The sequence below is a fragment of the Symphalangus syndactylus genome, chromosome 7 (assembly GCF_028878055.3).
Source record: "Symphalangus syndactylus isolate Jambi chromosome 7, NHGRI_mSymSyn1-v2.1_pri, whole genome shotgun sequence".
Lineage (NCBI taxonomy): Eukaryota > Metazoa > Chordata > Mammalia > Primates > Hylobatidae > Symphalangus > Symphalangus syndactylus.
Window position 1 is genome coordinate 63,630,123 of NC_072429.2, and position 24,516 is coordinate 63,654,638.

At 41.0% G+C, this 24,516-nt stretch overlaps 1 protein-coding gene and 2 pseudogenes across 5 annotated transcripts in view; 1 reads left to right on the forward strand and 2 right to left on the reverse strand.

Moving 5' to 3' along the window:
- Positions 1–24,516, reverse strand: part of RGS20 (regulator of G protein signaling 20) — a 105,349-nt gene that overhangs the window by 28,853 nt on the left and 51,980 nt on the right. The window lies entirely within an intron of this gene.
- The window catches only part of LOC129486462 (ubiquitin-ribosomal protein eS31 fusion protein-like), a 56,113-nt pseudogene that overhangs the window by 15,199 nt on the left and 16,398 nt on the right, over positions 1–24,516 (forward strand).
- LOC129487027 (uncharacterized) lies at positions 12,814–12,933 on the reverse strand (annotated as a pseudogene).

Here is a 24,516-nt window from a genome sequence, read left to right on the forward strand (position 1 = left end):
TCGAATTCCTGACCTCAAGTGACCCGCCTGTCTCAGCCTCCCAAAGTGCTGGGATTAGAAGTGTGAGCCACCATGTCCAACCTAGAGAAGTTCTTTCTTATTTTCTGGTAAACACACTTGGTAGCCAGATTCCATTAATAGTTATTTATTTTCACTATAGTTCCCAAATCCTGAAGATAGCCATTACTGAATTACACATTGGGAATACGATGAAACACAAAGTATTGTGTTTAAAAAAAAAAAAATCTTATCCCTTAAGGCCTAAGACTCAAGTTCCTGTTCCAGAAAGATATAGAATCATAGATGAGCTCCTGATGGAGAACCAAGAATCCAAAAATACATAAATTCAAAGCCTTCTTCAAAGACCCTAAGAAGCAGGATCCTACCATCAGGGGATAGTTTAGGGCCTTGAAAGAGTTAGACAATAATATAAGAAAATTTGAGAGGACACATTCTCCTGGAGGAGACTCAAATCCCAAATCCATTTTCTTTTTTGTTTTTTGAGACAGGATCTCACTCTGTTGCCCAGGCTGCAGTACAGTGGTGTGAACATGGCTCACTGTAGCTTCAACCTCCTGAGTTCAAGCAATCCTCCTATCCAAGTCTCCCAAGTAGCAGGAACCACAGGTGTGTGCCACCATACCCAGCTAATTAAAAATTTTTTTTTCATAGAGGTGGGATCTCACTATGTCTCAAACTCCTGGGCTCAAGTGATGCTCCTGCCTCAGCCTCCCGAAGTGCTGAGATTACAAGTGTAAGCCACTGAGCCCGGCCTACTTTTGCTTTAATAAACCTTGGCTCTTGAAGTATTTTTTTCTTTGGGCAGTATGGCTGGGTAGATCATGGCTCCCACAGGGTCTCCATTAGTAACATCTTTGTCAGAACACAGTGCTACTAGATTACTCCTTAGTACTAGCTGTTTCCTGCTTTAGACACTGACCTTGAATATCTTACTTCGTTTTAACTTCTTTTTTTTTTTTCAGACTGAGTTTCGCTCTTGTTGCCCAGGCTGGAGTGCAATGGCGCGATCCTAGCTCACCGGAACCTCCACCTCCTGGGTTCAAGTGATTCTCCTGCCTCAGCCTCCTGAGTAGCTGGGATTACAGGCATGTGCCACCATGCCCAGCTAATTTTGTATTTTTACTCCTGACCTCAGGTGATCTGCCCACCTTGGCCTCCCAAAATGCTGGGATTACAGGCATGAGCCACCACATCCAGCCATTTTGTTTTAACTTCTAACTTTGTTGTCCTGCACAGAATCTTGCCCTGCTGGGAACCCCGCTGCAGGCCTCACCATTACCCTACCCAAACTCTGGTTCATATTTTTTTTTTTTACTTCTCTGGTTTCTGTGTCTTGCTGATCCATTCCACCCATCACTTCCATCCAGAAAGCTATTGTGAATGTTACAGAGAAGCTAAAGACTACAGCTTGAGATATCTGACTGCAAATTCAGGATGGGATTGGGACTCTGGGCAAGCTGGGGCAATGATCTCACTTTGATCACTGACTCTGTTCCAAGCAAAAGCAATGACAGATAAGAAAAGTCTAAAAACATGTAGTTGAGTTCAAAACCAAGATAAATATATACCTCCAACCAGAAACGCAATGGCAATGTAAATCAGTGGGCAGAGTGGAAGCAGTGGGCCTGCTTGGCTGTAGGTCCAAGTAATAGGCAGAGGCAACGTCAGACCAGAAGCTAAAAGGGACTAAAATTGCTCCAGGTTAAATGTGGGGTTGGAGTTGCAGTCAGTGCTTTAAAAGTTGAGAAGAATCTCCTCTTCCTTATGAAGGAAGCTTATAAAAAATACCAACTGTAGCTGACCTCTGCTGAGGCTAGATGTGGAATATGGGAGCATATAGACATCTCTATGGTCCGGAATGAGCTGAAACTGCTGGTTCTGAAATCTGCCATATTCACAATATCACGTGGGCAGAAATTCTGAATTGTCATCATAACATCTGGCTCTTAGTAGGTTGCCCAGATGTTCAGTGAAGGAAATCTTAATGTTTCTAGGTGGAGATAAGTAAAAACTAATGAGGACAGAAAAAAGATCAATAACAAAAAAGAATGAAACAATTGCTTTAAAATGAACTTGCAGCTGGGCATGGTGGCTCATGCCTATTATCCCAGTGCTTTGGGAGGCAGAGGTAGGAGGATTGCTTGAGGCCAGGAGTTTAAGACCAGCCTGAGCAACATAGTAAGCCTCATCTCTACAAAAAAATTAAAAAACTAGGCCAGGCACTGTGGCTCACGCCCGTAATCCTAGCACTTTGGGAGGCCAAGATGGGTAGATCACTTGAGGTCAGGAGTTCGAGACCAGCCTGGCCAACATGGTGAAATCCCGTCTGTACTAAAAATACAAAAATTAGCCAGGCGTGGTGGTGCACCTGTAATCCCAGCTATCTGGGAGGCTGAAGCAGGAGAATCTCTTGAACCCGGGAGGTGGAGGTTGCTGTGAGCCAACATGCACCACTGCACTTCAGCCTGGGTGACAGAGCAAGACTCTGTCTCAAAAAAAATAAAAAATAAAAAAATCAGCTGGGTCTGATGGCACACGTCTGTACTCCTAGCAACTCAGGAGGCAGAGGTTGGAGGAATGCTTGAGCCCAGGAGGTCAAGGCTGCAGTGAACTATAATCATTCCAAAGCAAGACACTCTCAAAAAAAAAAAAAAAAAAAGTACTTGCAAACTAAAATTCCAAAACATATGAAGAAAGACAGTCATTAAAATCACCCACTGAAATATGAATTTAATGTTATAGAAGAAAATGAAAAATAAAGTTGAGATGCTCAAATAATAATGAAAAAATTATTTACATTTAAAATGTCAAAAAATAGGAAACTAAAACAAATAGAAATAAAATAAGAACAGGTAGTCACGAAAAAGAATCAACTAGAAAGTTTCAAGGATATTAGAAAATAGTACTGAAGGACTAATTTAGAATGTTCAGAAAGACTAAGAGATAAAAAGACGAGGCGCATCATCAGCAGGTTGGTTCCAGAATGGCTACGTGAGGGATGTAGACTCTCTCTCCAGCAAAATATAATCATATAACTAGTGAGTTATTAAAAAACAATCATTTAAAGTCTCCGGAAATTTTCTTTTTTTTTGAGACAGAGTCTCGCTTTGTCACCCAGGCTGGAGTGCAGTGGCGTGATTTTGGCTCACTGCAACCTCTGCCTCCCAGGCTCAAGTGATCCTCCTGCCTCAGCTCCCCAAGTAGCTGGGACTACAGGCACACACCACCATGCCAGGCTAATTTATATATTTTTTGTAAAGATGGGGTCTCAGTATGTTGCCCAGGCTGGTCTCAAACTCTTGAGTTCAAGCAACCTGCCTTCCTTGGCCTCCCAAAGTGCTAGGATAACAAATGTGAGCTACCAGGCCAGGCCTAATATTTTTTAAAGAAGAAACTCTATACCTATATTTCTGCTCTTATTTCTTTTCTTAGCTTCTTTAAAAGACATAGGATTGGCCAGGTTTGGTGGCTCATGCCTGTAATCCCAGCACTTTGGGAGGATTTTATATAAAGCAGTAATTATAACAATATGTTATTGGATTTGTAATACATATACACCTTAATATGTATAGCAGTAGTAGCCACAAAACAGTAGGGAGAGAAAGGAGCTATATGTAAGAGAAAAGTTTCTATATTTTACTAGAATTAAGATAGTATACATCTAAAGTTGATTCTGATACATTAAGGTATTACAAGCATTATAGAGGCCATTAAGAAATTACCTCAGGGCCAGGCACATTTTCTCATGCCTGAAATCCCAGAACTTTGGGAGGTCAAGGAATGAGGATCACTTGAGACCAGGAGTTCAAGACCAGCCTGGACAACATAGTGAAACTCCATCTCTACAAAAACTTTAAAAAATAGCTGGCATGAGGGTGCACACACGTAGTCCTAGCTACTTGGGAGGCTGAGGCAGGAGGACTGTTGAGCCCAGGAGTTTGAAGCTGCAGTGAGCTATGATTGTACCACTGCACTCCAGCCTGTGTGACAAAGTGACACCCTGTCTCAAAGAAAGATTAAAAATTAAAATTAAAAAATATACACATACAGTGAAAAAATTACTAAAGAAGTAAAATGGTACACTAGAAAATATCAACATAAAACAAAGGAAGTTATTAAGGGAGGAAAAGAGAACAGAGTAGTCATGAAATATATAGAAAGCGAAAAGAAAAACACAAAGGTAAATCTAAATGGATCAATGACAATGTGAACAGTGTGCGGATTAAACAATCCAATCAAAAAATAGAGATTGCCAGAATGATTACAAACATAATCTAACTATATGCTGTCTACAAGAGACATACTTTAGATTCAAAAATGCAAATAGATAGAAAGTAAAAGGATGGAAAAATATATATCTGGCAACAGCAACCATAAGAGAGCTGGAGTGGCTCTAATAATAGCAAATAAAATACTATTAAACACAAAATGTTACTAGAGATTCATAGGGACATTTTATAATGATAAAAGAGCTAATGTCTCAGGAAGATATAACAATTATAAATATATATACACCTAATAACAGAACCACAAAAATACACAAAGCAAAGACTAACAGAATTGAAGGGAAAAACTGACAATTCAACGATAACAGTAATAAAGTTCAATACCTTGCTTTCAATAATGGACAGAACAACTAGATAGAAGATCAACAAGCATATGAATAGAGGACATCAGGACACTATAAACTAACTACACCTAACAGACATCTATAGAGCACTCCACCTGCATCAGTGGAATACATATTCTTCTCAAATACACATAAAAATTCTCCAGGATAGACCATATAATAGGCCATAAAACAGCCTCAATAGATTTAAAATCATTATTATAATACAAAGTACGTTTTCCAAACACAATGGAATAGAAAATAGAAATAGAAAAATACAATAGAGAAAATTCATGAAACCAAAAGTTAGTTATTTGAAAAGATCAACAAAATTGACAAACCTTAGCTAGTTGACGAAGAAAAATGAAGACTCAAATTACCAAAATCAGGAATGAAAGATGGGAAATTACTACTGATCTTACAGAAATAAAAAGAACGATAATGGAATACTATGGACAACTGTATGCCAACTAATTAGAAAACTTAGATGAAATGGAAAAAATCCTGGAAAGTCATAAACTAACAAAATTAACTAAAGAAGAAAAAATCTAAATGGAACTTTAACAAGTAAAGAGATGAGTTAGTTATTTTTAAAAATCCCACAAAAGAAAACCCAGATCTGTTCAGGCTGGTGTATTAAAAAAAAAAAAAAATAGAAAAGAAAAGAAAAGCTCAGCTCAGATCAAGTTGGTTTCACTGGTGAATTCTACCAAACATTTAGTAAAGAAGGACTACCAGTTCTTCTTCAAAAACTGTTCCAAAAAATGGAAGGGGAGTGAATACTTCCCAACTTATTCTCTGAGACCAGTATTACTCTGATACCAAAACCAAATAAAGACACTGTAATCATCTTTTATGAATACAGTTGCAAAAATCTTAAAATACTAGCAAACCGAATCTAGCAACATGTAAAAAAGGATTATATGCCATGACTAAGTAGAATTTAATGTAAGAATGCAAGGTTAGTTTAACATAAAAAATAAACATAATAGCCATATCAATAAAATAGTGGACAAAAATCATAATAGACTGAGAAAAATTATTTTGTCAGCCACAGTGGCTCACACCTGTTATCCCAGCACTTTGGGAGGCCGAGGTGGGTGGATCACCTGAGGTCAGGAGTCCAAGACCAGCCTGGCCAACATGGTGAAACCCTATCTCTACCAAAAAATACAAAAATTAGCCAGGCATGATAGCATGTGCCTGTAATCCCAGCTACTCAGGAGGCTGAGGCAGGAGAATAGTTTGAGCCCAGGAACTGGAGGTTGCAGTGAGCTGAAATTGCACCACTGCACTCCAGCCTGGGCAACAGAGTGAGACTGACCATCTCAAAAAGAAAAATTATTTGACAAAATCTAATGCATTTCGTGATAAATAATATTCAACAAAATAGGCATCTAAGGAAGCTTCCTAAACCTGACCAAAGGCACCTATAACACACCTATATCTAAGATCATATTAAACACTGAAAGACTGATGGCTTTCTCTCTAAGATCAGAAATAAGAAAAAGAATCTACTTTTACCACTTCTATTCATACTACATTGGAAGCTCCAGCCTGGGCAATAAGGCAAGAAAAATAAATAAAAGGCATTCGAATTGAAAAGGAAGTAAAACTATCTCTATATCTCTATTTGCAAATGACATGATCTTGCTTATTTAAAAATCTTAAGAATTCCACTGAAAACAAACAAAAAAATGATTAGAACTAATAAATGAGTTCAGCAAAGTTACAGGATACAATATTAACAAACAAAAATCAATTATATTTCTGTACACTAGTGGTGAACATTCTGGAAGTGATATAAGAACATAATTCCAATAATAGTATCAAAAGAATAAAATAGGAATAAATTTAATAAAAGAATTATAAGATTTATACACTGGAAACCACAAAATGATTGTTGAAAGTAAAGAATATCTAAATAGGTCTGGGCATGATGGCTCACGTCTATAATCCCAGCACTTTGGGAGGCTGAGGTGGGTGGATCACTTGAGCCCAGGAGTTTAAGATCAGCCTAGGCAACAGGGTGAAACACCTTCTCTACTAAAAATACAAAAAATTAGCCAGGCATGGTGGTGTGTGCCTGTAGTTCCAGCTACTCAGGAAGCTGAAGTGGGAGGATCACGTAGCCCAGAAGTTGAGGCTGCAGTGAGCCAAGATCACACCACTGTGCTCCAGCCTGGGCAAAAAAAAAAAAAAAAAAAAATCTAAGTAAGTGGAAAGACATCCCATATTTATAAAATATAAGACTTAATGCTGTTAGGATGGCAACATTCCTCAAATTAATGTACAGCTTCAATGCAATCCCTATCAAAATCCCAGGTGCCTGTTTTGTTTTCTTTTTAGCGATAGGGTCTTGCTATGTTGCCCAGGCTGGAGAACATAACACCTGGGCTCAGGTGATCCTCCTGCCTCAGTCTCCTGAATAGCTCAGGAGAGCTACTTGGACAAAAAGGCCAAGTCAATTCAAAATGGGAAAGAACAGTCTTTTCAACAAATGGTGCTGACGGTAGTGAATATCCACATGCAAAAGAATAAAGTAAGACCCTTACCTTACACCATACACACAGATTAACTCAAGTGGATCTAAATCTAAGAGCTAAAACTGTAAAATGCTTAGAAGAAAACACAACAGTAAATCTTCATGACCTTCGGTTAAGCAATGATTTCTTACACATGACACCAAAAACATAAGTAATAAAAGACAAGATTGATAAGTGCGACTTAATAAAAATTAACAATTTTTATGGCTGAGTGCAGTGGCTCATGCCTGTAATTCCAGCACTTTGGGAGGCCTAGGAGAGTGGATCACTTGAGGTCAGGAGTTCAAGACCAGTCAACATGGTAAAACCTCGTATCTGCTAAAAATACAAAAATTAGCCATGTTTGATGGTATGTGCCTGTAATCCCAGCTACTTGGGAGGCTGAGGCACGAGAATCGTTTGAACCCAGGAGGTGAAGGTTGCAGTGAGCCAAGATTGCACCACTGCATTCCAGCCTGGGCAACAGGGCAAGACTAATTCAAAAAAAAAAAAAAGAAAAAAATGTTATGCTTCAAATGACACCAGACCAGCACGACCAACATGGTGAAACCCTGTCTCTACCAAAAAAATATACAAAAATAAGCCGGGCCTGGTGGCACGCACCTGTAATCCCAGCTACTCAGGAGGCTGAGGCAGGAGAATCTCTTGAACCTGGGAGGCGGAGGTTGCAGTGAGCCGAGATTGCGCCATTGCACTCGGCCTGGGTGACAGAGCAAGAATCTGTCTCAAAAAAAAAAAAAAAAAAAAAAAAAAAAGTGAAAAGACAACCCACAGAGTGGGAAAAAATATTTGGAAGTCACATATCAGGTAAGAGACTTGTATCTAGGATGTATAAAGAACTCTTACAACTTAAGAAAAAGGAGAGAAAACCCAATTTAAAAATGGAGAAAGGATTTGACTAGATATTTCAAATGGCCAATATACACATGAAAAGATGATTAACATAATCAGTCATTAGGGAAATAAAGTCTCTACCACAATGAAATACTATTTTATTCCTACTAGGATGAGTAAAATAAAAGTAGACAATTAGTGTTAAGATGTGAAGAAATTAGAATCCTCATATGCTACATGTGAGAATGTAAAATGAGTTGGCCACTTTGGAAAACGGTTTGACAGGTCCTCAAAATGTTAAACATGAAGTTTCCAAGTGACCCAGCAATTCTACTCCTATACATGCCCAGAAAACTGAAAACACATGTCCACACAAAAACTTGTAAACAAATGCTGTTTGTTTATTGTTGTAAACATTAAACATAATGGTCATAAAGTGGAAAAACACAAATATCTATCAACTGATGGATGAACAAAACATGATACGTCCATACAAGGCAATATTTATTCAGCTATGAAAAGGAATGAAGTACTGGATCCTGCTACAACATGGATGAACCTTGAAAATATGTTAAGTGAAGGCTGGGCATGGTGGCTCATGCCTGTAATCCTAGCACTTTGGGAAGCTGAGGCAGGTAGATCATTTGAGGTCAGGAGTTCGAGACCAGCCTGACCAGCATAGTGAAACCCATCTCTACTAAAAATACAAAAAATTAGCTGGGTGTGGTGGTGGGCACCTGCAGTCCCAGCTACTCAGAGGCTGAGGCAAGAGCATTGCTTGAGCCCGGGAGGCAGAGGTTGCAGCAAGCTGAGATTGCGCCATTGTACTTCGGCCTGGGCAACAAGAGCAAAAAAAAAAAAAAAAAGAAAGAAAATGTGTTAAGTGAACGAAGGCAGACACAAAAGGCTACATAATGTATGATTCCATTTATAAGAAATTTTCAGACCAGGCAAATCCATAGAGACTGGAAGTAAATTAGTGGTTGCCAGGGGATGGGGTAAGGGGAATGAGGAGTGACTGCTAGTGGGTGTGGATTTCTTTTCAGAATTATGAAAATATTCAGGAATTAGATAGTGGTGATTGTTGCACAACTTTATGACTGTGCTAAAAACTACTGAACTGTATATTTTAAAATGGTGAGCCTTATGGTATATGATTTATATGACAATTTTATAAAAAGGAATGCAGTACTCATACATGTTATGGCATGACTAAGTCTTAAAAACGTTCTGTTAATTGAAGGAATCAAGACCCAAAAGTCCACATGTTGTATAATACTTGTACATGAAATGCCCAGAACAGGTATGTCTAGAGAGACAGAAAGTAGAATAGTGGTTGCCTAGGGTTGGGAGCAGGGAGAGAGAACGGAGAATGACTACTAATGGGTACAAGGTTTCTTTTGATGAAAATGTCCTAAATTAGATTATGATGATGGCTGCACAACTCTGTAAGTATACTAAAAACTACTGATTGTGATTGCCTGAGACAGAGTCAGTCTCTGTCACCCAGACTGGAGTGCAGTGGTGTGATCATAGCTCACTGCAGTCTCCAACTGCTGGGTTCAAGTGATCCTCCTGCCTTGGCTTCCCAAAGTGCTGGGACAACAGGTATGAACCACTGTGCCTGGCCTGTGCTCTTCAAAAGAGTAAACTTTATGGTATGTAAATTTTATCTCAATGCTGTTTAAAGGTAAAAGAGTAAGGGAGTGTAGAGTTACCAGTTTCAATGTACATTTAACAGGAGTTTAATATAAGGAAAATGGAGATAATGATGGGAAAATAACAGTTAAAAAGAAAGTAGGAGGCCGGGCATGGTGGCTCATGCCTGTAATCCCTGCACTTTGGGAGGCTGAGGCAGGCGGATCACCTGAGGTGAGGAGTTCCAGACCAGCCTGGCCAACATGGTGAAACCCTGTCTCTACTGAAAATACAAAAAATTAGCCAGGTGTGGTGGCATGTGCCTGTAATCCCAGCTACTCAGGAGGCTGAGGCAGGAGAATCACTTGAACCTGGGAGGCAGAGGTTGCAATGAGCTGAGATCGCACCACTGCACTCCAGCCTGGGCAACAAGAGTGAAATTCCATCTCAAAAAAAAAAAAAAAAAAACCAAACAAACAAAAAGAAAGTAGGTGTTCTGAGAATTTCCAAAATTGAAAAAAACACAGATCCTCAGTGCTATAGACTGAATGTTTATGTCTATCACAAAATTCATTAATTGAAGCCTCAAGGTGATGATATTTGGAAGTGGGGCCCTAGGGAGTGATTAGGTCATGAGAATGGGGCCTTTATGAAAGGGATTCGTGTCCTTATGAAAGAGGCTTCACAGAGCTCTCTCCCTCTTCATCCACCCTGTGAGGGTGCAGTGAGAAGACAGTTCCTGGTTTCTGGCAACCAGGAAGCAGCCCTCACCAGACACCTATCTGCCAGTGCCTTGATCTTGGACTTCCCAGCCTCCAGAACTGTGAGAAACAAATTTGGTCGTTTGAGCCACCCAGCCTATGGAATTCTGTTATAGCAACATGAATTGACTAGACACTCAGAAAGTCTCTCTCTTTACAAAGCAGGGCAAATAAACAAAAATCCACCACTAGAAATACCATGGTAAACTTTAAAACATCAGGAATTGACAGATAAGAAGCTACCAGAGAAAAAAGTTTCCTACAGAAGAATGATAATTAGGCCAACAACCATACTTCTCTTCAGCAACAACAGATCCCAGAAGAAAACAGATAATATCTTCCTCTGAGATAAGACTCAGAGAGCTTATCTCTCACAGACTGTTGCAAAAAAATTATTAAAGCATATTTTACCAAGAAAAGTAGACCCCAAGGGGAAGTATGGAATACAAGAAACAATAGTAACTCTAGAATTTGATAAAATATGTCAGTAAATTTAATTAAGTACTGTCTGCAAAGATGGGTCTTAGGCTGGGCTCAGTGGCTTATGCCTGTAATCCCAGCACTCTGGGAGGCTGAGGCAGAGGGATCACTTGAGGTCAGGAGTTCAAGACCACCCTGGGCAACACAGTGAAACCTTGTCTCTACGAAAAATAAAAAATTAGGGGGACTTTGTGGTACATGCCTGTAGTCCCAGCTCCTTAGGAGGTTGAGGTGGGAGGATCCCTTGAGCCCAGGAGGTAGAGACTGCAGTGAGCTGTGGTCACACCACCGCAGTTAGCTTGGGCAACAGAGTGAGACCCTGTCTCAAAGAAAAAAAAATGGGTCTTGAGTACTTGTGTACTTAAGTACTTGTTTGAATACAGGACTCTTTTGAAAGTGATTAGAAAAGTTAGATGAACATTATGTAGCCAAGGAGGGTTACTATAACGGGACACTAAATGGAATGTTTCCTGTCATATCAGGGTTTCCAAAGTCTCTGAGTCTCCAAAGGCAAGGACCGTGAGTGATGTGTGCCCACATATTCTAGAGAGAACTTCTGACACTTCCAGGTAAAACTTAGCAGGAGAGTTAATGGAAGTCACGTACTGCTAATCTTGAGAATATTTTAGAGAGAAAGAGATTTCACAGAAGGAAATTTGTAGTAGAGACAGCCCAGTAGCATTTCTGCTCCTTTCTCTGCCACCATCTGTTGGAGACAGAAGACATCTTGGGGGATGATGCCGGAAGAGACGACTTGAACCGTAGTCCTCAGATGAATATTTGCTGGTCTCTCACAGACTCTTGCAAAGAAAATTATTAAAGCATATTTTACCAAGAAAAGTAGACCCCAAGGGGAAGTATGGAATACAAGAAACAATAGTGAATCTAGAATTCGATAAAATATGGTAAAATATGTCCGTAAATATGTCAGGTGGGGTGGTTCATGCCTATAACCACACCTACTTGAGAGGCTTGATTGAGGCCAGGAGTTCGAGACCAGCCTGGGCAACATAGCAAGACTCCAATTCTAAACACATTTTTAAGAAAGAAGCTCAGGCACCAGCCCTGTCCTTGTCCTCAGATGATGCAGAAGACTCCTGGGGAGAACCTGGCAAAGCATGAGAGGTACAGAGACTGCAGCTTCCCTCCGGACTGCCTGAGACTGAATGGGAGGGGCTGGTTGGAACAGCCAGGTCTAGGAAAAAGGGAAGCAAGCCAGCTGCATGGATGGGTGAGTTTTTCCATGGGAGACATGGAAGGTGGCCAAGCTTGAATCTTCTTGAAGGATCCTGTGCAAAACTGTTGGACTGGGGAGGAGAACCCCAGAGCTGTATGGCTGGGACCAAAGCTGAAGAGGTCAGGCAGGAGTGGGGAGATCCCTGTAGAAGAAAGACTGGTCTGAACTCCCATTGACCAATACCACCTCTGTCTTTAGCAGTGCTGCATCCAAGGCAGCAGAGCTAGGAAAGGAGAGAAAGCAGAGAGGAACTGGAAGGGCTATCCTCCTCTCCCCTGCCACTGTTGGTCTGCCCAACCTCTGGAGAGGCCAAAGCTGGGTGAGGGGAAACTGAAACGGAGGGCACTAAAGTTTGATTTCAAGGGTACTGAACTTTTTTTTTTTTTTGAGACAGAGTCACGCTCCGTTGCCCAGGCTGGAAGTGCAGTGGAGCGATCTCGGCTCACTGCAACCTCTGCCTCCCAGGTTCAAGTGATTCTCCTGCCTCAGCCTCCTGAGTAGCTGGGATTACAGGCGTGCATCACCACACCCAGCTAATTTTTATAGTTTTAGTAGACACAGAGTTTCACCATGTTGGCCAGGCTGGCCTCAAACTCCTGACCTCAGGTGATCCACTGCCTTGGCCTCCCAGAAGTGCTAGGATTACAGGCTTGAGCCACTGCGCCTGGCCGGCGCTAAACATTTAAAAAAAATTTTTTTTCTTTTTATGGAATGCTTCATGAATTTGCATGTCATCCTTGCAGCAGGGGCCATGCTAATTTCTCTGTATTGTTCCAATTTTAGTATATGTGTTGCCGAAGCGAGCACTGAACTTTTTTAACGCCTGAAAATGCGATTGTTCTAATACTGACATTGCCCTGAAAAGCTATAGAATCTGCATGAGATAGAGTTGAGGGGAGAGCAGGGGAAAACCGATACTGTTTGAACATGGTGATAGGAGAAGAAATTCACTGCCTGTTTACACTCAGTTCAGTCCAGCTTGTTAAATTAGTGAACTACATAAAGAAACTAAGATTATCTATTGCACAAGAATGGATAAGAGGTGACAGCAAATATCACAAATTACAGTCTGGGGTCAGGGACATGAAGGGAGATCTGTAAGGGATAAGATCAAAAATAGGAAGAGAAAGAAGGAGAGAATAGGGGAAACCACAGTGGACCCAAAGTACCAAGGCTAAGAACCTAAAATTGGATTGGCATCAAAGAACTAAGAAGGGCCTGTAATCCCAGCTCCTTGGGAGGCCAAGGTGGGAGGATCACTTGAGGCCAGGAGTTCAAGACCAGCCCAGGCAATATTGCAAGACCCCCATCTCTACAAATATTTCAAAATTAGCCAGATGTGGTGGTGCATGCCTATAGTACTAGTTACTCAATAGGCCGAGGCAGGAGGATCACTTGAGCCCAGGAGTTTGAGGCTGCAGTGAGCCATGACGGTGCCACTGCACTCCAGAAGTGACAAAGCGGGACCCTGTTTCAAAAAAAAAAAGAGAGAGATTGGAAAAAAGAGAAAAGAAAAGAAGGAAGAGGAAAAAAGGAGAAAGAAAGAGGAAAATATAGTCAAGGCCAGAAGTCATGGTGCCAGAGCCCAGTAAGTGATTGAAGTGGCCACGTCCACACACCTTTTATTAGAAACCTCAATTTCTATGTAAGAATAAACTTTAACATCTGGATTAGTTTACTGGAGCTGCTGTAACAAATTACCACAAACCGGATGGCTTAAAACAACAGAAATTCATTCGTGCACAGTTCTGGAGGCTAAAAGTCCAAAACCAAACCGTCAGCAGGGCCAGGCACCCGCCTCTGAAGGCTCTAAGGGAGGATTCTTCCTTGCCTCTTCTGGCAACCTCGGTGGCAACAGAAACCCAATCTCTGTCTTCTTTGCCACTTTCCCTTCTTCCCTGTATGACTGCCTGGGTCTTTGAAGCTCTCCCTCCTTATAAGATCACCAGTCGTTGGATTTCAGGCCCACCTTCATCCAGTTTGGCCTCATCTTCACTTGGTTAGCCAGATGTGGTGGTGCATGCAAAGACCCTGTTTCCAAATAAGGTGATATTCACAGGTATCATCGTTAGAACTTCAACATATATTCTGGGGGGACACAATTCAACCCATAACAATGTCTAATGTGGAGTGAGGAATAGGATCTCCTGTGAAGCCACTTTAATGCTTCTGTCCAGAACTGTCAAGTGCATTAGATGACTGGACACTTTAATCTGCAGCTGAGTTGACTAACCAGTGTGATAATTTATTAATATTATTTTTAGGCCAGGCATGGTGGCTCATGTCTGTAATCCCAGCACTTTGGGAGCCCGAGGCGGGTGGATCACCTGAGGTCAGGAGTTTGATACCAGCCCGACCAACATGGAGAAACCCCATCTCTACCAAAAATACAAAAATTAGCCGTGTATGGTGGCAGGTGCCTGTAATCCCAGCTACTTGGGAGGCTGAGGCAAGAGAATTGCTTGAACCCAGGAGTCAGAGTTTGCACCACTGCACTCCAGCCTGGGCAACAGAGCAAGACTCCGCCTCAAAAAAAAAAAATTAATTGCAGTGCATTGAAACACATAAAATATGTGTAAAACTATGAATTCATAATGAGACGAAAAAAACTCACTGACTACTTTTAGACAGTGATAGGGAACAATTTTGAAAACTGATAAATAAGGGGAAGGAATCAAGTTTTTATCCTACTTTTCCTATAAAAATCATACTTCAGGGTAACCTAATAGTTGATAAGGATAAGTTTTTCTTTTAAAACATTTTACTCACTAATAAATTAAAAAATAATGAAGAAATCACATATACAAACATACACACGCACACTACATATATATATATATATATACACAAATAAAATCACCTATGAAAAAATGTTCAGTTTTATCAAAAGTAAATTTAGAAAAATATTGGTATTCTCAATGAAGTATCAGACTAGATAGATGAACAGTAGCTGGAAGCCGGTGGGATGAATTCATTTGAGAGAATGTAACTAATGAAAGATTTCATAAATACTGAAGATGCAAAATTGAAGTTAAATGTGATACAAGAATAAATATTAAAATTTATGTGGCAGGAAATCATGCAAAACAAGGAGATGCAAATTAAAACCAGGTATCTTTTTCTGATATTTTTACCTAAAAAATTGGCAAAAAAAAAAAAAGATTAACTGTATCCATTGTGAGGACTCGGGGAAATTGGCTTAAATCTCAACTCCATTGTTGATTAGCTGTATGAGCTTAGAGAATTTATTCCATCTCTTTGAGTCTTGGTTCCTTCATCAATAGAACTGGGATACTGAGCATCCTGGAGGTGAAGATTAAATGAGGCGATACCGGTGAAGCACTTCAAATGTGCCTGCAACACACAGCACTCAATAAATGTTTGCTATGTGGTTATTCCTATGCATAGGAATTTGCAGTCTTGTGATTTATGTTCCTATTATGAATAGGATCTCCCTTCATGAATTTTCCTTTTTTGGCCATCCTTGTCCAGTTTAAATATTCTTATTTTTCTGCCTTTTAAAACAAAGTTGGAAATGTTCCATCTTTTTATTTTTATGTATTTTTTGAGACAGAGTCTCACTCCATCACCCAAGCTGGAGTTAAGTGGCCTGATCTCGGCTAATTGTGACTTCCACCTCCCGGATTCAAGCAATTCTCATGCCTCAGTCTCCTGAGTAGCTGGGATTACAGGCACGCACCACCATGCCCAGCTAATTTTTTTTGTATTTTTAGTAGAGATGAGGTTTCACCATGTTATGTTGGCCAGGCTGGTCTCGAACTCCTGACCTCAAGTGATCCACCCACCTCAGGCTCCCAGAGTGCTGGGATTACAGGCAATGAGCCATCATGCCTGGCCAGGATGTATGCCTTTCTTAGGGACAAATCCCATAACACCTTTTCGATTTTTTCTATGTAGTTTAGGATCTTCTACTACCATATGACTCAATATTTTAAATTTATATTTTTTCAGAAAAATATCTATCTTACTTAAGATTTTCAAATACATTGGCATTAAACTTGTACATGTTATTTGGTTTTTGTGTAAAAAAGTCTTGATCCGGTTATGCACCATACCTCATTTCTGATGGTTTGGGCTTTTCTATCCTCTTATCTGAATCAGATTTGCCAAAGGTTAGTCTGTAGTTCTGTTTCCAAAGAATTGGCTTTAGGTTTTATGGATCAATTTTGTTTTCTGTTAACTGTAAATTTCATTAATTTCTGCTTTTATTTTCATTATTCTTCATCTACTTTTTAAAAAATGACTTAGTTTTCTCCTGGCCTCTCACACTAAAGTTTTAGTTTATTTACTTTCAGTCACTGCTGGTTTTTAATAAGTGGGTTTAAAAGCATAAATTTTTATCCAGTTACTGCTTTGATCATATCCACTGAGTTTTGCTAGATAGCACTATTTTTATTTCCAAATAGCTCAGATCTAATAGTTCACCTCCAAATACCTCAGATCTAATTGCAGCTCAGTTTTTTTATCCACAGCCTTTTAAAAGTTTATTTTTAATTTCTTGACTAGCCTGACTAGTTTGTATGTTTCTTTACATTTTGATCAGAAAATGTGGCCTGTATGATTTTAACATGTTTAGGTATATTATTACTTTGTAGATTGATATGATAGTTTTGCCTTTTCCAAAATATCATACAAATTAAATCATATGGTATGCATTGTTTGGAGTCTGGGCTTCTTTCACTTAGCGTAATGCTTTTGAGATTCACCTGGTCATGTGTATCAGTAGTTCATTCTTGTTTATTGCTAAGTAGTACTCAATTATATGGTTCTAACTGTCTATCCGGGCACCTACTGATGGACATCTGTGTTATTTCCTGTTTTGGGTGCTTATGAATAAAGCTTCTATAAACATTTGTGCAGAGATTTTTGTGTGGGTGTATGTTTTCATTTTTCTTGGGTAAATACTCACTGGGTCACATAGTAAGTGCATGTTTATTCACTTTCTAAGAACATGCCAACTTGTCTTTCAAAGGAGCTGTGTCTTTTTTCTATTCCCACCAGCAATGAATGAGAGTTTCAATTGTTCCACATCCTTGTCAGTAGTTGACATTGTCAGATTTTTTTTTTCCTGGCGATTTTAATAGGTGTAAGTGGCAGCTCATGGTGGGTTTAATTTGCATTTCCCTCTTGACTGATAATGTTGAGCATCTTTTCATATATTATCTGCTATGTGTACCTCTTCTTTGGTGGAGGGTCTTGGTAATTTTTTTGGCCCATAGCCTGAAGCAAGAGCCCCTCCAATACCAGCTTTGTGCTCTTGCTGGTACCAGGGCATCTGTACTTTTGCTGGCTACATGGCTTTCTTCATGTTCCTAATAGTGCTTTGATTGATTCTGTTTTATGTAAAGGTGTTTAATACATATGTGATGAATGATTAGAGAACTAATAATGTATCCCCCTGTGTTTCACCTCATGACTCAGTGCATCCTTACCTTTTCTGTTTGATAACATAACAGGGAATTTAACAAAATGTATGAACCCAGCCCAGGAAGGCATTTGTCCCTGTTCTCTGCAACTGTCTACTGGTCACCTTCATTTCCCCAGTCTCAGACACTCTAGATACAAAGAACTCTAGAAGGAAAGAGAGAGAATACACACCCAGCAGATATTTTCCTTCCTTGTTAGAGTTTCCGTCACCTCTGTCCTTCCACATCAGTCAAAAGTTGTCAAAGACAAGTGTATCGCACACATTTAATCCATTCTCAGAAATGGTTCATCATTATTCACATAACAATTCCTTCCCGCTGTATTGCTGCTTTCTATGATGTTACTTCTCTACCAGAAGCAAGAAACCTCCAATATCAAGTACTAGGACTATGATATCATTCTGCCATAGAACATTAATATATCTCCAAATTTTTAATGTAAGCATGCATTTAAATATCTACCTGTACACTATTATAATAACAGCCTTTTAAAAAAATAGCATAATGGGCTGGGTGTGGTGGCCCACAGCTGTAATCCCAGCACTTTGGGAGACCAAGGCCATGGGTGGATCACTTCAGCCTAGGAGTTTGAGACCAGCCTGGGCAATATAGGGAGACCCTGTCTCAACAACAACAACAAATTAGCCAGATATGGTGGTGCAGGCCTGTAGTCCCAGCTATTTGGGAGGCCAAGGCTGGAGGATTGCTGGAGCCTGGAAGGCAGAGGCTACAGTGAATTGAGATAACACCACTGCACTCCAGCCTGGGTGACAGAGCAAGACCCTGTCTCAAAAAAAAAAAAGTATATATATACCATAATGGATAATAGAGTACTCAGAATCAAATGGACCCAGCACCACCACTACCTGTATGACCACAGGCAGGTCACCCCAACTTCTCTGTGTCAAATCAGGAAAATAATAGTATCTGGCTCATGGGGTTGCTGGGAGGAATAAATATGATAATTCATGTAAAATCCTCACATAGTGCCTGGAATTATTAAATGCTTAACAACTGTTACCAAGTATATTTTTAAAAAGAATAACATGCCATAAATCCATCATGCCAATATTTTAAATTTTATTTTGCATTTCCTTCCCTTTGTTCACAAAAATTATTTACATGATTATGAGAGTATATATATGATTTTGAATGCTGCTTTATAACTTTCTGTGTTGATATGATAGTTTATTAATTAATTAATTTATCTTGAGACAGGGTCTCACTCTGTCACCCAGGCTGGAGTGTGGTGGTGCAATTATACCTCACTGCTACCTCCGCCTCCTGGGCCTCAGGTGATCCTCCCGCCTCAGCCTCCTGAGTAGCTGGGACCACAGGTGCAAGCCACTGCACCCAGATAATTTTTTTTTTTTTTTGAGATGGAGTTTCACTCTTGTTGCCCAGGCTGGAGTGCAATGGCATGATCTCGGCTCACTGCAACCTCTGCCTCCCAGGTTCAAGAGATTCTCCTGCCTCAGCCTCCCGAGTAGCTGGGATTACAGGCACCTGCCACCACGCCTGGCTAATTTTTGTATTATTAATAGAGGCAGGGTTTCACCATGTGGCCCAGGCTGGTCTCAAACTCCTGGGCTCAAGTAATCAACTCAACTTGGGATCCCAAAGTGCTAGGATTACAGGCATGAATCACCGCTCCCAGCAGCAGTCTTTATAAGTTTTAGTAGCTCGGCAAGTCCAGTGTTTTACTTTTCTGTATCTCCTTTATCTATTGCTTTATTCCAACTATTGCTTCTAACTTTCATGACTTCCTTTCCATAGCTGCCTTGTCTGCATGTGCCTGCCTTTATTTTTTGCTTTCAATGTTCTCTAAAGAACATTGCTGAGAGTTAATCACCCATTATCCCATCTCCCAATGTTTTCCATCTTTTTGTTCCGTATGCGTATGCCGTTTTCAATAGTTTCAGTGTCAATGATCTTCAGATTGAGCGCTCTCTGTCAAGCATCACGAATGGGTCAGGCAGCTTTGACCTTTCATCACCTGCCTCACAACTTCATTGAAACCGAGACTCTACCTTACAGAATGCACTTCTAGATGGATTTTTTCTGGGCTGGCATTGTGAGTATTTCAGGGTCAGGGTGACAATACCTCCTACCTCTGATGGCTGCACAATGACACAAAGGCAGGAATCCCAAACCTTACCATTAGACATGGTAGCCGGTAATGACCTTTAAACTTAATCTGTATCCTGGTTAAATCTTTTGGCCCCTCATTTTCTACCCCTCTAAAATGCAAAGTGTAAGCTTGCCATTTATTTTCTGGGATCCTAAGAAGCCATGAGATGCAGGAGCCTGTTAGCCTGGCCTCTGGCCTCCCAGGAGAATCGTTACCTGCCCCACCACTCCTCATCCCCAAGAGCGTCTCTCTTACCCTTTAAATATTTTGGAAAGATTCTTTAAATCTTTTTTTAATTTTTTTTTTTCTGAGATGGAGTCTTGCTCTGTCGCCCAGAGCTAGAGTGCAGTGGGGCAATCTCGGCTCACTGCAACCTCAGCCTCCCGGGTTCAAGCAATTCTCCTGCCTCAGCCTCCTGAGTAGCTGGGATTACAGGCTCGTGCCACCATGCCAAGCTAATGTTTATATTTTCAGTAGAGATGGGTTTCACCATGTTGGCCAGGCTGGTCTTGAACTCCTGATCTTGTGATCCGCCCACCTCGGCCTCTCAAAGTGCTGGGATTACAGGCATGAGCCACCGCGCCCAGCTAAGATTCTTTAAATCCTAATAGATACAGGAAGGCTAACAAGACATAGAAAACATCAAATGCTTCAGAAACAAATGTGGTTCACAAGCAGGAGGAATCTGCATGCTTTGTTATCTGAGATAAGGAAGAATGGGACCAGTGTGAAGACAACTCCGATACCAAGCCACCCGGCCACTTAGCTCCATTGCTCCTCCCAGATTTTTGTTACGATATGCTACAGAGTTAATTGATGGGACATTTCTTTCTGTTTTCACATTGAAGAAATGACTAATGACATTAAAATGGGGTGGAACGTGGAGCCAGAGAGCTATGTCTGGGGATTTTACAGCTTTGGTAATCCCCAATATACCAACTATAGCAGATGGACACAAACAAGGGAGTCTCCCTCCTAACTCTCAGCTGTAAGGCTTCCCATTGCATTGCACTGGGATGCTATGATTTTACCTTAGTCCCTCAGTTGTGCCCTATACATATCTCTCCCAGTACTTTCTTGAGCCTGTTCAAATGATTGGGTCTTTGTTCCTGTTCCACATTAAGAACAAAGCTCCTTTCCTCATGAGCCTCATTCGTTTCAATTTCACTGTTTTCTCAGCTCCCACTGACTGTGGTTCCCAGGTGCATGAAAAGCACTGCGATATTCCAGGAATATCCTCCTGTACTGCAGCCTTAAGGGAAACTCTCATTTCCTTGTTCTCTGCAGTAACGTTTCTGAGTATTTAACACAATGTGTTTCAATTTACTGCTAATTTTACCCTCCTCTTGGTCGTCCTGCCTTCTAGGTTTCCCCTGCCTGGGAAATCTTTCTCTAATACTATTTTGCCTTGGATGGAGGATGATTTTCCACAGATACCACATTTGCCAGCACACTTAGGGGGCCACTCGATAGCAAAGTAGCAAAGTAACTCGATGGCAGAGGGTTGAGTGAGTTGTTTTTTTTTCTTTTTTTGAGATGGAGTCTTGCTCTGTCACCCAGGCTGGAGTGCAGTGGTGCCATCTCGGCTCACTGCAACCTCCACCTCCTGGGTTCAAGTGATTCTCCTGCTTCAGCCTCCCAAGTAGCTAGGACTATAGGCACGTGCCACCATGCTCGGCTAATTAGTAGGGACGAGGTTTCACCATGTTAGCCAGGATGGCCTCGATCTCCTGACCTCGGGATCCGCCCACCTCGGCCTCCCAAAGTGCTGGGATTACAGGCATGAACCACCGTGCCTGGCCTGAGTAAGTTTTTTGTAGGGTCCTCTGGTCTTAAATACTTGGTCTTAAAGTTGGATGCTCACTTGTGACAAGGTGGAGGAGGGGGACCCTGTGATCCAGGCCCCTCTCAGCCCCATGCATGCCTCTGACTTCAGACAGAACTGGAAGTCGAATGAACGGGAGGAGGAAAAGGACGGAAAAGCCATTTGGCTGGGGACAGGAGGCATAAAATGTGTTGGAGAGAGGGACAAATCTCATGTGAAGGGCTCTAGGCTTCCAGAACCTGAAGGAAAGTTTCTGAAGATGTTTGGCTTGCGAGGAGGATGAGTTCACAGGAAGTCTTTTTTTGGCTGCTCGCTAGATTCTCATTCAAGAATTTACACAATGAGGTTAGAAAAACAGACCCACTGAATCCATGCTAAACTCTCCCTGGGTTTAGCTGCCTACCTGAAAATAGCAACAGGGGAATGTGGCTTTCTCTGAATCACGTACTGCAAGAGTAACACCGGGTCACCAGATGCTGCTGAAGTCACAAACAGGCCCTGTTACTATTAGCAGCCGAGACGTAAGCTGAATGCTGGTCAACAGTGATGTTCTGTTTAGTAGGATGCTGAGATGAGGCGATTCTAAGTTTGAGAGGACGCTGGCCCATTATCCTGCAGTATAGTCATCACCAGACAAAAGTCCATCTCACTGTGGCTCATGAAATATTAATGAAGAGCTAGAATTACTTGCACTGACTTCAGCACAAATAGACCAAAAAATCAAATCAAAGCTCTATCTTCCACTATGTTTGATACAGAAAGCTAACAGTTTAGTAGCTGGTGGATTTTTGTGGAAATTCTAAACTTCACCTCCAGGCAAATCTATGGGTTTTCAAAAATTTCTGTCTTTTGCTTTTATTATCTGACTATTTGGGTTTTATTGTCTGACTATTTTAAGAAAAAGCTGGTTCATTGTTTTCTAGTAGGGGAAGTCAAGTGGAAGCTTAATAGTAACAAAAGACTTTTGAATTATAATTACTTCCAGATGGATGCTTACAGATGTCCTCATCTTTTAAAAAACCACTTAAGCATCTTACCATCTGTTTTTCAGTGACTTATCATGGAAATCTTTACACTTTTGTTTATATAGCCGTTGCCAAATGTGTAAGCCCCAGGAGGTTTTAAGCCAGTGAAGGCTTTAAGACTATAATAAGAATGTCTTTCTCTTCTCTTCTGCCATTACTAAGTGAACATCCTATATAACTCAACTTTTACAATGGCCTTTTGGGAAGTATTAGAAGGGAGAGTATGATCTGAAGAAAATAAATTATGTATGTTTTTATTTGTTCTTTCCTAATGTCAGCCAACAACGAAGGAGCATTTTGTAAGTACTGATTGATTGAAATCTTTATTAAGAGCTTTGCTTATCCCAGGAAATAGTGGCATTCTCAAGAAAATTGCAGCTGGGGTGCATTCCCGGTGATAACTTGGGCCAGGGTACCTCTGAAAGTATTAAACACTTGGGAAAATCTTTGTCTGTGGGGCTGTTTTAGGGACTCTTCAAATGGCTGAGGAATGTATGAGGCCATCATTAACGGTTTGCATGAGAATGGCCAGTTTTTTACTGTTTCCCAGCAAGGAACAGGCTCCCTAATGAGAATTTCTGCGTAGTTATTGCAAATTATAGAAAAAAAACAGGCAAATTACTTACATCATAGAAAAATTAATGTCGAAAATCGAAGTTGTGGCCAGGCGTGGTGGCCTGTTAATCCTAGCACTTTGGGAGGCCGAGACGGAAGGATCACTTGAGGTCAGGAGTTCGAGACCAGCCTGGCCAACATGGCGAAATCCCATCTCTACTAAAAATATAAAAATTAGCCAGGTGTGGTGGCTGATGCCTGTAATCCCAGCTACTTGGGAGGGTGAGGCAGGAGAATCGCTTGAACTTGGGAGGCGGAGGTTGCAGTGAGCAGAGATCACACCACTACACTCCATCCTGGGTAACAGAGTGAGACTTGGTAAAAAAAAAAAAAAAAAAAAAAAAAAAAAAAAAGCAAAGTTATTATCTCCCCAGACAAAGCTACCCCTTCTTGTTTTTTCTCTCTTGGTAAGCAGTGTTACTATCTCTCCAGTTGTTCAAGAAAACTTATCATCCTCAACTTCTCCCATTTCTAACTCCTGGCAAAGGCAAAGGCAATCTGTCTCCCGGCATGCCTCTCACATCTGCTGTGTTCTTCTCCAAGTGATGTGGCCCTAGTTAACATCTCAGGTCTGGATCATGGTGGAGGTCTCCCGGCCACTCACTCTGCCTCCATTCTCACCTTGGACAAAAGGTAAAATTCTGGTAGGAGCTGTAAGAGCACCACAAATGCCCTTCTTCCCTCTGTGGTCTTTCTGCTCTGCTTCTCCTTCTGAAGCAGCATCTAGTGCTGAGACTTGGTAGGGAGGGACCTGGCTTTAGGGTGAGTGTGCTTTTCTTGGGAAATACCTTTCATTGTGGAAGGTGGGGTAGGCAAGGCCAAGGGACAGAAGAACAAGTTCCCTGATGCTGTTTGGCTCAGGCTGGGAAGAAGCATGGAGAGTGCTGAGCTGTGTAAGTGAAATCACCAAGGCTGCAGAGCTGGCAGAGATCCTGGGCAGAAACCAGTTTGCTCTTTGTGGCTTCTTGGGTGCCGTCTCCTGTCAGGGAGCTAACTGCTGTGGAAGGTGGCTGGCTGGGGTGCAGATATAGCCAGATTAGGATCAAAATTAATTTCGGGACCGTGTAACGAGCATTCTAGGTTAGTCAAAGTTGACAACATTTTTCTAAATTGAGATTTCTTATCCTGTAACAAATGTTGTAAGCCTCATTGTTTGTTCACCATTTTCAGAATTTTGTTTTTAATCAACACTAAAACAGGGCAGTGCTTTTTTAATGATGGTAGAACAGTGTCTAGCATACAGTAGGCACCTAAAATATTATGTGTCCAGCAAAATATATAGTTATGTATGTACATATACATCTATCTATATAAGCACACACACGTACCATATTGATAACACAGCTG